Source organism: Lacerta agilis, chromosome 1 (assembly GCF_009819535.1).
Source record: "Lacerta agilis isolate rLacAgi1 chromosome 1, rLacAgi1.pri, whole genome shotgun sequence".
NCBI lineage: Eukaryota > Metazoa > Chordata > Lepidosauria > Squamata > Lacertidae > Lacerta > Lacerta agilis.
The window spans coordinates 94,160,657-94,178,180 of record NC_046312.1 but is presented as its reverse complement, the minus strand read 5'-3'; the positions used below and the strand labels follow the sequence as shown (position 1 = coordinate 94,178,180).

Here is a 17,524-nt window from a genome sequence, read left to right as displayed (position 1 = left end):
ATCAGTATGACTAGTTTACAATATCACAAACAATAAGCACTTACAGAGGAGAAATCGAAATAAGAAATATAAAAATTATTTTCTGCATACAAGGAATGCAGATTTGATTCTGTTCTGGAATGTTTGAAAAAGAGAAAGTAGCACTTCCAAGTTTTACAATCTTCTTAATTGCTTTGCTGCCGGATTCTGTTTTTTTAAAAAATTATTAATTCCTTTGAAATTAATTAAGAATTGTTTGCCAAAAATTATTGATTACACAGTTTTGTCTAGATGTATGAGCCAACGATATTCTAGCAACGATATTCTAGCAATTCCTTTTGATGAAGTAATCAGGAAGCTTCTGGGGCCTGTTTCAGCTGCTGAGGGGCGTGCTTCAAATGCAAATTACTGCCAAATGAGATTCTTTCCAAATTCCAGCCAATTAAAATATATTTAAAGGGCAGCTGCTTAAAGGCAAAAACAATCCTTCCTCACACCCCCAAAACTGTTGCAAGAAACTTTCCAATGCAAAAGTCCTCAAGTTTGTCAAACAAGATCTTTAAAGTAATGCGTAGCTGCTATTTATTTTGTCCAAACTGGTGGAATCTGTGAACGGCGCCTATCTGCAGTCAGAAGCTGAGATGACATGTTCAGCACCACCTTAAAAGAGACAAAGCAGGGAGTGTTTGTTCGGGTGTCAGTTTTCTCCTCTTGGCTCTTTAAACCATGTGTGTTTGGCTGCTTGCCCTCTGTGGAGCTGCATACAAATATTGACAGAACACAGTGGTATTTGTTAAGCTGGATCTTGGGAAGTGAATGATTAAAACTCTGAAGGAAGATCTGAAAACTTCAGACCTTCCCTCCTCCCTCTCCTCAAGAATCTTTAACAGTGTTTAACAGAGTGAAAGTGAAAATGCTGAGCTTGGTCAAATGAAAGCCCTGACCTTCTTTTCCTCTGCCTTTGCCTTGTTGTAGGTAAGGACAAACTTCTTGAAATGTTTTTGTTCCTGCATGTTTTTTTAATCCCATTATGAATTAGTGGTTGTTTAATGTGTGGCAGTGCTGAAAGGGGCTAGGAATGCTTTTGATTTAATCCTGTGATTTGGGCAAAAGTTATGAGACAATCTTTGTAAATAGATAGACTGTGTTAGCCAGTAACTATGCACCATCAAATGTTAATACTACTTTTCTCACAGTTCCATTACAGTGAGTGATAGGCGCATGAATCTCCTCAGACATTTTAAAGACATACTTGGATCCAAATATCTGGGACACATGAAATTCACCTCAGAATTCCACCTAGCGGTGTTCAACTGAGAGTACAAAGTTTGCTGCCTGGGTTGTACCTGCGAAACGTTATTGTCTCCACCACATATTTAATCACTGTCATACTGCTTTCTAGTGCCAATGAAAGGGTACTGAAAAACCTGTTTGACTTAAGGTTTTATTTTAACTTGAGAAACTCTTGAAACATTGGAATATTTCCCCCCACTTTGTATGCTACTTTGATGAAATAACTGGGTGACTGAAAAGTTATATACCAAACATTGTCCTGAAATGGGCTTTTTGTAAGAGCACAATTTATTTATTTATATCGAGAGAGAGAGAGAGAGAGAGAGAGAGAGAGAGAGAGAGAGAATGAAATAGACCTATGATGCATACAAAATTTAGATACCCATGAGGATTACTGGCTGATGGTTGCTTCCAATTGTTGCATACTAGCACTCAAAAGTGCAGAAGCCTGATGATTGCTTTCCATCTCAGTTGCTTATCACTAGTCTTTGGGGCTTCATCTTTTTTCAATGTAAGCAAAGCATCTTTCATGCCATGGGATCATGTTTCAATAGTAGGGTTTTGGTGAAATATGCCTTGTTAATCTTTAATGTATAAGTAGCACTGAGCATATGCCAAATGGAAACATTTAAGCAACGCCTCATGTATCCATTGCCCCCCAAAATGCTGGCAGGCTACAAAATAATATTTTTAAAAGAATTTTGCAACAAACTTCAACATGTGAGTTCAAATATTCCACGATCCTTTGATGCATCTTGGAAAACGTGCAAATGCAAGTTTGCCTATTAAAATCCTACAGTTGGGGGCTGGAAGTTTGCAAGCATTCCTCTGATTGAATGGCACTTATTCATGAAGCAGGTCTAGTTGAGCTCAATGAAACAGCTTGTTTGAATCAGCACTACGCGTCATTAGAGTTAAGTAGAATTAGGCTCATAGGGAATGTTTATGGGCATATGATGTATATGTGTGATTAATATTAAAAGCTACCTTCACAGAGCAACATGTTAACTAACATAATCACATTTTGTGGAATGTCTTTTAAGAAAAGCAGAGACACACAGGGTGAGATGGGATTAGAAGCTGAAGTTTTTGGATTGCCTCCCTTTACTTAAAACATCGGCCTTATCCGCAATATTACCCTGCCATGGTATTTTATTTGTATCACAACTGCCAAGAAGTTCGGGGGGCTTTACATAGTTTATCCCATTTTATCTGCACAATGATCTTGTGATTTAGTTATGGTGGTATTGACTGGCTTTAGTGAAACTCAGAAGTTGAAAAGGGTCTCTGTGGTCCAAGCAGATTGGTGTAGATTGCCTTTTTTCCAGCTGTGGCTGGTTTGCCCACAATGAATGTTTATGGCCAGGGGTAATCTAGCCACAGTGGTCTATTATCTGGAAACTTCCTGTGTGGACTACTGTATGTGGGGCTGCCCTTGAAGAGGACTCATAAGCTTCAATTAGCACAGAAGGCAGCTGCCAGAATTTTAACCAGCAAGATTGGCTCACTAAATGAATTACTGTACATTGGCTGCCTAGTTGATTCTGAGCTAATTTAAAGGCACTGATGCTAACCTTGAATGTGCTAAAAGGCTTGATACTCAAATAGCTGAATACACTCCTCTTTGAGGGAAAAGCAAACCTGGCTATGCTTTAAGATTTGCAGAGAAGGGTCTTCTCTGTGCCCCACTGTTAAGGAAAGTTCATTTTGTGGTGATATGGATGAAGCCTTCTCCTCAATGGTGCCTATTTGTGTCATGCACTCCCACTAAAAACACAACAGGCAATTCTTCATATGTAGTAGGGACATTAGAATATATAAGTAGGGCTATGTTGCATAATGCCTAAGAGTAACATTCCTTCTGAGCACCACAAAGATTCAAGAGTAGTGCTGATATCTCCTTGACAATTATTTACAAACTCAAAGGCCACTTAATGATGGGTGGACCAACTGAGGGGTCATCCCCTCATTAAATGAAAACCTGTTAACTTTCCAACATGGCCACGCAATAAGGCCACATCAAAGGACAAATAAAAAGAGCTACTGTTCCAGAGGGATTTGTGAGGTATGCTAGAGAAAACCATAAGGAAACTGAATGCCTCAAACACACTCACTTTTTCCAATACATTTGCTGGCCATACTCTTTATTGGGAGGCTGCTGAAGGACGTACACAAAACTAAATGCTTTTCTCCTGGGTTAGCAGTCCAAATCTGTCATTGATGGTTAGGGAAGAGGTTTAGTAGACAGATGCAGTAAAAAAAAATATTCTGAAAGCAGAAGCAGTTTGTTGCAGGGGTTAAAAAACCCAACCAAAGGGTATGACATTTGTAGGACATCGGGTGAGTTAATATGTAGCAACATTTGCATTTCCTATTGCGTTCTAGATTGATCACATGCACACACATTCACACAGATACACATAGCAATTGTGAGGCATTAGGACAATGGCCAATTTGCTTCTCCTTCTTTCTGTTTGCTTGGTTTGTGTTATGTACTGAGTTGAATAGGATCCAAACTGCAGCAGGCTGATTGGTCCTAGAACAATAGGATTGAGATTGCAGCAGTCTGACTGGTCCCAGAACAATAGGATTGAGATTGCAGCAGTCTGACTGGTCCCAGAACAATAGGATTGAGATTGCAGCAGTCTGACTGGTCCCAGAACAATAGGATTGAGATTGCAGCAGTCTGATTGGTCTGCAGGAGCCACCCAATCCAGCTCCAGGTGGAAGTGAATCCGCATTCCGATTGGCATACAGGAGTATCCCGGAATTAGCCAATCACGTGGGGCCCATTGTGTAAATAGTGTATATAAAGCAAACATTTTGGGGGAACTGCATTCCTCACTACTATGAGCTGAATAAAGAGCATGAAAATCACACTGGACTCCGAGTATCTTTCAGTTTGAGTGCCACAAATCAATCCAGACTGTGGCGTAGTGCCATCCTGTTGTGCCCTGCAGTGGGTTAGCAAGGTTTTCTGGTATATTTAGATATGGGCTGAATAAAATTGCATGTTTTTCTTGTCTGCTGGGCTTGGAACAGCAAGCACAGGAGAGTCAGCCAGCCGAAGTATGCTATAACCAGGCCTGTAGGTCGTTGAGGGAGGGGGACACACATCTTTCTGCTACCTATGGTACCTTGTGAAACCCATGCCTCCAGACAGGGCTTCTGTGCATTACGAACAGGGATTATAAAATCAAAAGCAATGCTGATTGTTGAACACATTCTGCTTCTCCTAGATTCTGTAGTGCAAAGCACAAGAAGTGTTTGGTCAACAAACATACACATGCAAATTTAAATAGTATCTGTAATTCTTCCTGAGGAAATAATGTGATCTGTCTTGGTATATAACTTGAACTTTGTAGTGTAACAGACAAGGAAGCCTGTGACCTTCTATATATGCTTGAATTACAATGTCCCATCAGGCCTGATCACTGGCTATGCTGGAATCCAGCAATGTCTAGAGAGCCACAGGTTCCTGTAGTACAGGGCAGACCTAAACATGCCTGATAATTTTCTAACATTTAAGAGTCAGCTTTGCACATTTACAGTGCCAACTATAGATCCTTCCTACCTAAAAGATACACCTATCTGGCAAACAATTTAGGTTAGAACTGCAGCACAGCCTTAACTGGATGGTTGCTCCTGGACAAGGCTGAATGGGAGAAATAATCATAGTAAGCATATGTGAAGCATCCTGATTAACATCACAGAGCCCTTGGCACCAACCCTGGTCTCAAAATCCAGACTTTAATGGGAATTTTGCCCAAGCTGGGACTACAGGATCCACTTATTGTAACAGCAAACAGATGTTCACTTACATTTTTTGGAGCTGATTTTGTGCCCCCCCCCTGCTCTATTTCCCTGCTCTCTGCACACTGTAGTGTTCCTCTGGGTTTCTCAATATAGTCACTAGCATTTCATGCCTTTGGCGTAGAAGAAAACAGCTAAGTTTTGGGAAGTTGCCTTGTTAAGACTTTGTAAAACAATATTTTACAAACAATTTCACATTGACAGCAGGAATGGGTCATACCCTGCAATCATAGTAGGTTATGAAAAAGCCTTATGGAATCACCAAGAAAGCTGTCAAAGTCATATATATATCCCACACTGCTTGCAATTAGGAAGAGACCGTAAGGGTGCAAAACTGTTAGAACTTAATCACTTTCCTATCCTATTTGTTTTGGTGAACTGGACCAACACTCCGTTTTTTTGTGCTGTTGCAATGCAGTGTGACTAAGGCAGGACAAATGGCACCTAGAATTTATTATTATTATTATTATTATTATTATTATTATTATTATTATTAAAGATTTTCTTGATTCACAAAAGTATGTGCAATGTCTGTCTCTCGTATTTTTTTTCCAAGTAACATTTTTACAAATCAGTTTCATTTATTGAGACATTAGGAAGAAAAAGGAGGACAGAGGTGAGCAGGGGGAAAGATGGGTGGGGTGGGGTGGGGTCGGGTGACTGTTTCTATTTTACTTAATGTATGTAGGGTTTGGTGTCAGCGCTCTTTGTGCAGGTTCTCTGTTGTTCACTTGTGTTCCTTTGGTGGTGAGAGGTTGGGGTTGGTCTAGGGTGTGATTGTTCATTTGTGGTTGGCTGTGGTGGTCTTTGGCACCTAGAATTTTGTAGCTCTCAAGATGGATGGGGCTTAACTATCTTATTGTTCTTCCTAAACTACAGCTTTCTTACCTAAAGTATAATTTACTGACATCACAAAGATGTTTCTCCTAAAATGAGGAATCACTCTTAAGTATAAAACCTAGCACTGTAGTCTGATGGTCCAGAATTTAACTCTTCTTGCACAGCAGTAATTAACATTGATAAATGAGAGGGCACGTCTGTGAAAGACCTTGGCAAGCAAAGCACATTGCTGTGGTTTGCTAAATGCTACTCATGCTGCCTTAATGGAATTATTGCTTTCTAAAACATGAGTGCTTTTCCTTGTCAGAGGACCACAATCATCTTCCAGAGCAAAGGAGTTCCTCCTCCCCTTCTTTTTCTGTGTGATGTGAACCACTAAATATAAACAGAGTATCATGTTTAGAACTACTACTACTACTGTGGTAAGCCACATAAATTTTGTGTTTTGTCATTCTATCACATTGGATATTCAAGCCACATACTTCATTATGCTTGAGGGTTACAGATTGGCTTGTTGCATTGGGGGAGTCTCCCACAGGAGCTGGGATGGTTCATGTGGAGAGGAGGGAAGGATTAGAGGGAAGGGGCAAAACTATTCCGGTCAAAATGAATCTAAGGTCCACTCCTTATCTGACTTTTATTGGATGAATGCAATTCAAAGCAGCACCTAAGCCCCACTACTTTATGCCCTTGACCAGCCATGAACTTTACATTGGCCTGGACAGAGTGCTACCTCCTAACCTGCTGCACAATGACTAACCACTATTCTTGAAGATGATTGAGAAACTGCTGCTGGGTGCAGGTGTCTGATTGTTGAATGGGGCAGCAAAATGAGTCCATATATTACTCATTTTATTCTTATTCTTGTTTTTTTTAATTAAATTTCTATACTGCCCTTGATCAGAGGATCATAGGACAGTTTTCAATGTAAAAACACCTAAATGCACAACATGGTAACAAACAAAAACTAATTAAATATGTATATTTAATGTATAATACTATAAAAGAATCGAGCCTTATGTGGTATATTTCTGCAGCATAATGCATAAGTTTTACTACTGAGATATTTTTATACAGCTATAGGCATTGCAATGCCAATAGTTCAGGGCACCCTGAGGGGGAAATATTATTTCTCATTTATGCCAGTACAGCTGGCAGTAGGAGCAGCAAAAGAAAGAGAAAGGAAGAAAAGAAATGTAAAAAAACAAAAAACCAACTGTCCTGCAAACAACAGTGGTGCCTGGTTGCTTTTCAGAAGATGTATGATAACCTTCTATCTATAGTTTGATCTTTTCTGGTCCAGTAAAAGGGCTCTTAACTTTTGTGATTGCAGAGCTTGAGAAAGTATGAGCAGCAGTTGCTGTTGATCTTAATGCAGATTCATTTTGAAGAGTTAGATTACACTGCTGTGGACCTATGTATGTACATATTAACATTTTAAAGTGTCTCATCTCTGCTTCCTCAAGCATAACATGGAATGGTATAATTCTATCTCAAGTAGGCCTTTCTAAAATTCAGTAACGTAAAGGGAGAAGAGAGTTCACTTTTGAACAGAACCCACTTGTTGGTCTCTGATTTAGACTCTGTTAATAGTATATAAACAATCAGCCATAAACCTGTAAAACTAGTCTGCATGTAAGCTAGCATATACATTTGAGGAGAGGTTGAGATGAGCAACATCTCGTTTCCCAATCCTGCCTTAACTCTTTGGGTCAAATGTATAGTGGTACCTCTACTTACGTGCCCCTCTTGTTACGTATCTTTCGGGATATGCACACGGAAACCTGGAAGTATATTTTTGGGTTTTGCCGTGTGTGCATGCACAGAAGCGCTTTATTGTGCCGCACACATGCGCAGAACAGGCACCTCCGGTTGCGGAAATCTCAGGATCCGACTAGAGCTCTGGAATGGATCCTGTTTGCAGCCGGAGCTACCACTGTACCAAGTTACCAGAGCTTGAGTGGTGAAACGCAATAGACAGTGCTGCCATAACCAAACATGGTTGATCCCAAACCAACACTTATGAACTATCATGAAGACTTATGGGGAGCCTTCCTTGCCTTTACCAAAGCTGATATAACAGCAGAACACTCTTACATAATAGTTTAAGAGGCATCAAATGACATGTATCAACCAAATAAAGCAATACATGTTTGGTGAGACTAAAAAACCACCAGAAAACACTACACTACACTACACAAGTGCATGTAAGTCAGGCCTTGTTAAGAATCAATTCTACAAGAAGAGGGACTGATATGGCAGTAAGAAGAAAGGCTTGTGTAAATCTGTGGTCCCATCCTTACTACACATTTAGAGCAGTATCATACCACTTTAAACAGCCATGGCTTCCCACAAAGAATCATGGGAAGTGTAATTTGGTAAGGGTGCTGAGAGTTGTTAAGATCTGTGAGGGAAATAGGGGTCTCCTAACTCTCAACCCCCATAGGAAGCCATAGTTCCCAGGATTCCTTGTGGGAACCCATGACTGTTTCAAATGAATAGTGCAGATGGGACCTACCATGTCTAGCTTGTCAAAAAGAATACTGACAAAAATGTTACTAGAAGAAATGTGAGAAAATTCTGCATCTTTTCCAGTCCTTTACAATCTTATGGCAAAAATAATGTGTGACCCTATCTCTTTAGTGAGGTCAAGCTGCACAGGGTCTTTACCTCAACAGAAGATTCCCTGGATCATTTCTTGTACTATTTAATTCAACATGATGTGACTTTTTTCTCTCCAGTGGATTCAGTGTCTTAGTAAGGCAATAAGACGCAAACAAACCATACCTTGTGAAAATGCTTTGTGATTATTTGGCAAGGCATCTGCAGTATATGAGGGACTGCTATTAATAATAAAAGTATGTTGCTGAAAATAGAGCTGCAAGCTATAAGGGGAGGGGAAACCCAAGGGAATTACTGGGCCTTATTGCACCATATTTGGCTCTTCCAGCAAAGTAGTCAAATGTGCCAAATATGAGTAATTTTTAAACAAAGGAATCTATGCATGGATTCTGGATTCCGAAGGGGGAAATTAAGAAAATTGAAGTTGGCAATGAATGCACATTTGTGCAACTAATGGATTCTTTTCTTGTTTCTGGCCTCTGAGTTTCTAAAGCTTCTGAGAGGCAGCAGAGGGATGTTTTCAGCAGGCTGCCTTAGTGACTGGCCCATTTTAGCATTAGGCTTATTAACAGGCCTCCACCTCTGAGATATTTCAGGGCATATATGGGTTTTCAGTAGCTTTCTTGCAGCTGTGGGGCAGGGGTCTCCCAAATGATCAATCATCTTCTAAAGGAAATGTGGGTAAACTGTATGATACTCCAAATATGTCACTGGGCATTTGGTACCACACAGTAGAGAACCCTTGGCATCTTACTCTTACTCTTTCTTGCCATGGGATGAGAGAGAACAGATGAACACTCTGCCTTACGATTCTGATAGCCAATATCTATGGCTTTAAAGGAACTATTTATTTTCATAGTGGATTTGGGTCCACCAATGTACTGTAAATAGATGAAGCTCACTTTTGGAATGCATTTTATCAGGTTTTTGGGGCTACTTTCTTCCTATTCAGCAGAAGAGATAGATTTGCATGTGGCAGTGGATAAGCCTGGACAAAGCTTTGTGTTTGCATGTTCCCCTCTTCTCTTCAAGCATGACTGGATGGAGTTTAGTTTAACTTTTTTTTAAAAAAAAATCACAGTTTAACATTATGTCTGGACTAGATACTGTATCTTGGGTTTAAAACAAACCCTGGTATGTTTCAGAACAAGCAGACTTCAAAAGCCCAGTGTTATGAAACTGGTTTGTTAAACTAACCATTGCTTGTTTGAAATCAGGATCCCTAATTTGAATGGAATGCTAAACCATGACTGTGTGAAAGTGAACCAAAATGCTAGCAAAGGGAATTTAGGAGTACATGAGTCTGATGCTTATTCGCTCAGTGTTGTTTGGGCTCAGCCACAAAGGGCTAAACCACCGTTTAGCATTGCGTGCAAACATGGCCAGAGAATTCAAGCCTAGAGATTGTGAAACTAGTCTCTCCAACACTTGGAGACTATGCAGATTTAAATGGTATTTAAAGAATAATCCTGAAATGAGTTAGGTGGGTATATACGCGACTAACCAAATCTCATATAAAGGGGCCTGTACTGGAACTAGGCTCTTGTTTGTGAATTTACAGTCAAAAGAGTCTTCTTTTTCCAGTTGCAAACCTTGCAATCCATTCTTGTTCTGCATCTTTTAAAGATTTTTTTTTCCTTCTTGTTTTTTTCCCCTTCTTGTTTTTTTGTTTTTTGTTTTTCCTTATTTCCTTCAGCTTTACATATACGTCTGGAAAGGACATAAATATGCTGGGCTGAATGTGGATAATCTAAAGCAGTGTTTTTTAACCACTGTTCCGCGGCACACTAGTGTGCCGCGAGATGTTGCCTGGTGTGCCGTGGGAAAAATTGAAAAATTCAAGAGAATTACTTTATATATAGTCAATATAGGCACAGAGTTAAATTTTTTAACATTTTCTAATGGTGGTGTGCCTCGTGATTTTTTTCATGAAACAAGTGTGCCTTTGCCCAAAAAAGGTTGAAAAACACTGATCTAAAGTAACATAGATTTCAATAGATAAGTGTTGATAATAATAACAGATGCTTTCTTTTTATTTTTTGTATACAAAGCCTTTTATTTGTAAATTGATTGTACTTGTTATACTCTTTATTTTTTTGGTTTACGAAGCATATAATGTAAAGTTATGTTATGCAATACAATAAAGTCTTTTGTGCTTGGGGAAAAAAAAGACTGATGAGCATAGTGTTGTTGTTTTTAAAAACATTTGGAAGCAGTATAATCTTCTATCTCTGCACTGCCCCCTTATTTAGATTAAAATCTTTAAAGAGCATTTGATATGGTGACCTTTGGTTTACAAAATAGAGACTTTAGCAAGGAATGCTGATTGCACATTGGCTGCTGCTCTTTGGACCAGACTAAGGCTATCAAGATAAAAATGTTAGGACACAAAATCCTACAGAAATCTTTGGAGCAGGCAGAGCTGGTTCCAAACTCTGACTATTTTTTTCTTAAAGGAATGGAAGGAAAACAATATATTCTGAAACAGTCACCCTGTGGCAAACATCCCACCACATATAACTTCTAGGCTTGCTATTTTCATATTTCTTTTTACATCGATTTGCATCATAGCTTACTTTGAAAATGATCAGTGTTTATTCATTCTTGCTTTGTGCTCCTAAACTATTCAAAGAAACTGAAATAATGCATGCGCTAAGCACCTTGAAAGAGATTATAATAATAGAAGCAGAACGTGTTTAAATTCAGATTAATTTTTTTAAAAAGTCAAATGTGATGGGAAAAGAAGGCAAAGAAGCATACAGTATTTCGTTATTCTAACAAGGCAGACTGAATTAACACAAATAAACAACTTTGTAAGATAAATGGACTGGTTCCTTTGGAACTTTCCCTACATATTGACTCTTGAGATTATGGCTCCTGTCCCATGATTAGAAACATGTTGTGCAATTTCTTTTTAATCTCTGAAGAACCAGGATCACAGCCCAAACCCTTCTTGTGACATTGCTTGTGCAGGTAGTCTACTCACACAAGTGGTGTAATTTACAGATAATTAAATATCTAAACTAGACTTTGCCAACCTGGTGCCCTCCAGATGTTTTGGACCACAGCCCCAACAAGCTGCCTCCAACATCATAGTCACCTGGAGAGCTTCATGTTGGCAAAGGTTAATCTAAATTTGCTATTGGGCTGTTCTTTCTCTTTCACCAGCAAACGGTGGTGTGGCTGATTCTCTCTCATGTGACAAAATCACACTGGAGATGTGCTGCTTGATGGGACAGCAATGAGCCAAGCAGCTGTGGGTGAAAAGGTATGCTTTAGGTGCCAACTGCAAACAATTAAATCCCCTCCCCACAACCACTATAGAGCAAAATGCCACCACCGTTATAGATCTCATCCAATGCACTCTGCTTTTGGTTGTGTCATGCTTGTGTGTCCAGTATGTCTGCCTGGTAACAAGTAGGTGCACAGCTGAAAAAAGACCTCTCTCTAGAAGTCACTGCCCACCTTATCTCTGAAGGACCTTAGTAGAATCTTAACATCAGGCAGGTACTGTATATTCTGGCGTATAAGACTACTTTTTAATCCAGGGAAATCTTCTCAAAAGTCGGGGGTTGTCTTATACGCCGGGTGGAGAATCTGCGGTTGAGTACATCTCAAACTCTATATTTTAACTGGAAAAGTTGGGGGTCGTCTTATATGCCCAGTCGTCTTATACGCCGGAAAATACAGTACATATGGAAGTAGGCACTCTGAGGTAAATGCATAAGAAAATACCCAAGCTGTTCAACCAGATTGCTATGGGAAGCCTATAGTATTTTAAGGCTAGGTAAAGATTTTACAGTTAAAACAAGCATCTTGAACTGGATTTGGAAATGAACTGGTAGCCACTTGGAGAACTGGTGAAATATGTTCCCAGCAGACTGCCTTGGTTAGAATCCTAGTAGCCTATTTTTGAATCAGCTGCAGTTTCCAAATTGTATTCAAGGTAAGCACTATGCACAACACATTGTAGTCTAAATGAAAGGGTCCAGAGCATGGATCATCGTAGTGTAGCTGTACAAAATTATAGTAATTATTTATATATTTGCATATATACATATAAATCGGAATATGAAAATTTTATTCAAATCAGTATCTTACTCTCACCTCTTTTTTGATGATGCATTTTCTCTTTTTTGGTGATATGTTTGGAAATTCATGCTTGGATTTCTGTCACATTCTAATTTCATTCATCATCTCAGAAGTGCTTGGTGTCCTTCAGTTTAGGTGCAGATGGGGGAAGGAGGTCACAAATTTCAACAGGGAAAGTTTTCCCTTTCCCAAAAGAAACAGCAATTCTATAGTGTTCCAGAAATATTTGAAAGAATAATACAAAATGTGAGAGTTAAAAGCATTCCATTACAGTAATAATGATATTAAAAACTAGCTACTAGTCTCATGATTCATGAAACAATAATCAAAAGAAAAGTTTGTTTCAGTAACAAAAACTTGCTAGAAAGAAAGAAACTGGAATTCTATGAACAAAATAAATTCTGTTCTTCTCAGATAACGTGAAAACTGATGTCACTTCTAATTCTCTTGAGGGAAAAATGGCTACAGTTAGAAGTACATCAATGCAGCCATTTATTACCCAGACCAGTCTATAAAAAGACATTGTGTACAAGTTTTCACTTTCCATGCCAGAAATGCATTCCTGGAACATAACTGCAGTCTTTTTTTATTTAGTAATTTAGATAATAGTTTCTCCATGAACTTTCATAACATTTATTTACTACCCTAAAGGATTCAGTCGAGTGCTTGTGGAATCCTTTAGCATCTAGCATTTTCATTATATTATATAGGTTCATGAACCTTATGTGGAAAATAATCTTAGTAGGCAGATTTACATGAATTTACAAGCTTTGCGGAGAAGCACAGAGGAGAGATGTATGTAGGATTATATCAAGGGGAAATGTGCTGGCTGGAACAATTGTGGGAACATGAAGAAGGGGAGGCTAAGGATGCTAACAATTATGAAATCCAATGGTGTTCATCCACCAGCAGAATGGACTTTCCTCTGGTGGTTTGGGGTTATAATTATGCTTCCAGAGTAGATTTTGGGCAGAGGGTTCCAGGGGGAGGAAAGGAATGGAAAGGAGCAGAAGTTCACTTGCATGATACTAGATGTTGCCTGTTGAGTTATTAGGTCAAGTAGGACTCTAGCATTTTGCCTGCATATTATTATCAATTTTAAAATCAGGAAAGGTTGGGAAATGAAGCTTCTCACTTATTCCAAATGAATTAAGTTCTTTATTTTGCATTTTATGTAACAACCTCTATAGGTACCTGTGAGAAACGATTAAAATGCCATCTGACATCTTCCCTAACTACTACTGTACCTGTATATAATAGCGTAGGCCTATATATCTTATACTGTATATCCACAAATCCTTTTCTATCTGAATGAAAGAAGTTCAGACTATTAGGGCTCCTTACCCAATTTTATTTTTAAAATCCCGTTGTTAGTTCTGGAAAGCAATTGAAAACAAACAAACCTTTGACCTCCCAGAGTCCTTTTACTTTCTTAATTTTAAAAAACCTCCCCAGTTACTTTAATTTTCAATTTTAGCTCTATGCCACTAGTTTCTTACTTTGCTTTGTTTTCTGTTCAACACAGATAATTAATCCATAGATAAGTATCCATGATTTCTTTAATAATATAGCTAATTATGTAGTTTTCAGACACAGTACCACACCCACACATGGAAGTTGCCTGTATTTACATGTTTGTATCTTCAACATTTTATTTTAAATACAGTATCAGATACTTTATTAATTTATTTCATCTTCTGTAAAGTAGATTAAAATCAATGTTTAAGAAGCTGGTTTCTCATAGAGGCCTTGTGTATTTTCAAAATCAACTTGATATGACTAGTATTTATTTAGGCTGCTTTTCTGAGCAAATGCCCATCTAAAGTGGCTCGCAGGCAAAACAGATAAAAACAGTACAGAGTTTAGAACCATACACAATTTTACTTTCAACACACAACTATTCAACAGTTGTACAGTGGTACCTCTGTTTAACAACAGTCCGGTTTAAGAACGATTTGGTTTACAAATTCCGCAAAACCAGAAATAGTGTCTTGGTTTGAGAACTTTACCTCGGTTGAAGAACGGAAGCCGAATGGTGGAAGGGCAACGGTGGTGGGAGGCCTCATTAGGGAAAGCGCGCCTCGGTTTAAGAATGGCTTCAGTTTAAGAACGGACGTCTGGAAAAGATTAAGTTCGTAAACCTAGGTACCACTGTATCAAGTATCGGGTATCAAACTTTATTTCGGTCACAGACCAGCATAAGATAAAACATATGGATAAACTGAACACATAAGACTTAAAACAGGTAAGGAATAAAAAAACCTAGTAATTAGTAAGGGACAAACAGTTAAAAACTACTATAAGGGAGGGCGCGTGAAGGAGCACAGACCTTGCATTTTGGGCCTAGTTTGTGATGCAAATCATCCTTTGGTAGGACAGAATCTAGCAACTGAGTATGCAACATATGTGTTTTCATCTTGAAGTAGCAGGGAGGTATAAAGTTGTTCTGTGTGACCTGGGAATTTATGTAATATAGCTGGTACAGTATATCTGTATAGTATTGGCAGTGAAAAAAGACATGTTCTGTTGTTTCCAGTTGCCCAGAGCCACACTGGCTTTTCCTCATACGGTATCTTCCTAAAGCAGCTTTGCTGGATGGCTGAAGGGAGGGCCTGGCAGCGGACCAGAGTGAAAGCCCTTTGTTGTTTTGGAATTTCAGAGTTCGTCATATATGGCATCTGGGAGGTTAGGTGTCTTCTGGTTTCACGGATTAAAAATTTCGGGGACCTGGCTAGATCTTCTTGGCGTTCTGTATCTTCCACACACTGTTTGATGGTTTTGGGGGCTTGTTCATACCCCATGTCAAGTAGGATCTGCAGGGTGAAGCCTAGAGTTGTTATTATATTTATCACTGCACTTTTCCATGCTGTTCGGAAACCGTACTTAATAATTAAGGGAGCAAGGCCACGCAGGAGGAGAGATAGTCTCAGCCAGTAATTTAGTGTGGCGATTCTTACAAATTCAGTTTCAAGACATATGGTTGCATTGGAGATGTGTTTAGGCACTTGCAAGGCTGGTCTTAAGAACTTAAGAACCAAAGAGAAGGATGTATCTCTAATGACCACCCACCTTACCGACTTAAGGCATGGGTACACCAGGAGAGCCAGTGGAGCAGATCTTAAACTGCAGATTGAATGGTATGAGTTCACATACAGGTATATTCCTATTAATAGCTTTGGCCCAAACCGTTTAGTGCTTTAAAGGAAAACCAGCAGTCTAAATTGCACCTGGAAACACACTGGCAGCCAGTGCAGCTTATATACTTGCATATGAACAAGGCCATACATACACTGTCTTCTAACAGTATTTACTCTTATTCCTTACTGCCCAAATACTTTCATTCCTTCCTTCCTTCCTTCCTTCCTTCCTCCCTCCCTCCCTCCCTCCCTCCCTCCCTTCTTCCCTTTCCTTCATTTCCTCTGCTGCTAAAAATGTAGATTATGTTCCATAGGACAGAAATAAATTTATTTATTTAGAATGCAAGGTTTCAATCCAATCCAAATAGCTTTATTGTACTAGCTATTGGCCACGACATGCAAGATTTCAGAATCATTCCCACAAGGTCTGTCAAATCAGAACAGGGAAACTCTTTGCAGAGATTCACGTCAGAAAATGGGGTTATTTGTATACTGTATTAAAAAATTATGTGCTGCAGAGAAGCTGACTGTGCCATGTTAATACAGTGAAAAAGATGTCCCGCAAATATATTCAGCATACTTCAGTATCATCATAAATAAGAAACAATATTTGTGGTGACCATCAAGTGATTAAAAGAAAATAAAAGAATGGTTTTGAGTACTGTAGTTAACATTAGATTCAATCGGATAGTTGCAAAGAAGCATATTGCAGGAAGTTCTGGTTTTCTCTCCCCAAATTAATGCTTGCTGGCTATGAGTAATATTATCAATAATTCATCACCCGAGTTCATTTCGCTATGATCGGTTGATGCACACCACCAGAGCACATGGCAGTAATATGAGCATTTAGGTGATTTACAGATCTACAAAATAGCAAATAATCAGAAATTTCTTCAAGTGACAGCCTGCAAGGGCTTTTGAACATCTGAAATGAGGATGTGCAACGAGATCAGTATATTATAAATCACGTTCGTCTTTTTTAGTACTCTCTGGTGGTCCCAGGGTAGAAGTGCATGCACTTAGACCAGCTACTTCCAACACTGTTTCCAGTGCCTAAGTGACACATTGTGTTTTATATAATGGTGCTCTTTCTATATCCTTATTAACTCTTTAGTCCCTCAAGGCATTTTACATTCACTGGTGTGCATCATGGAAACAGGCACTATGTGTCTGCAAATATTTATTTATTTATTTGTTTGTTTATTTGTTTATTTGTTTATTTATTTCAGTGTCTGTTAAGCCTGATTGTTGTGGTCTTGAATATGAATCATTTAATAAAGCAAACCCTGAAATAGCAACCCATTCTATTGCTTTGTAATGGAGATGCATCTTCATTTCTTCACATGCTGCACTTCCTACATATAACAGCCTCTCTAACTCTGTCCTGTCTGTCCACTCTAGGACATTGTAGAGTCCTAATTACATGGAGAGGGGTTATGTGCATGTGATTGTTGCTATGAGGTGGGCAAAAGCTCTAGACAGGCCCAATTTGTCTACGGGCAAATTCCTCTCTGGTCCTGAATACGGCAGCCAGTTAATTCCACAGCAAGGTTGTGCTAGAGCACTGCCTGCTTACCTTCTGGCAGGGCCAAAAGATATAGGGTGGGATGTCCGTTGCCAACTAACACTGCCCACTCACAGTACTGCCGGAATATTGTGCTATGGGGGCGGATCTGAGTGAAGACTAGCCTCCCTAAGTCCACCTCTGAAACCACGCCCACTGGAATTGCCACAATTGGCCAATTTGT

General features: G+C 39.1%; 1 protein-coding gene across 1 annotated transcript in view; it reads left to right on the top strand.

The window, feature by feature from the left end:
- Positions 1-618: 618 nt before the first annotated feature.
- Positions 619-17,524, top strand: part of NCKAP5 (NCK associated protein 5) — a 546,232-nt gene continuing 529,326 nt past the window's right edge. Inside the window, exon 1 of the mRNA XM_033163803.1 lies at positions 619-954. The gene's annotated coding sequence lies outside the window, so the exon portion shown is untranslated. The remainder of the gene's footprint in view (positions 955-17,524) is intronic.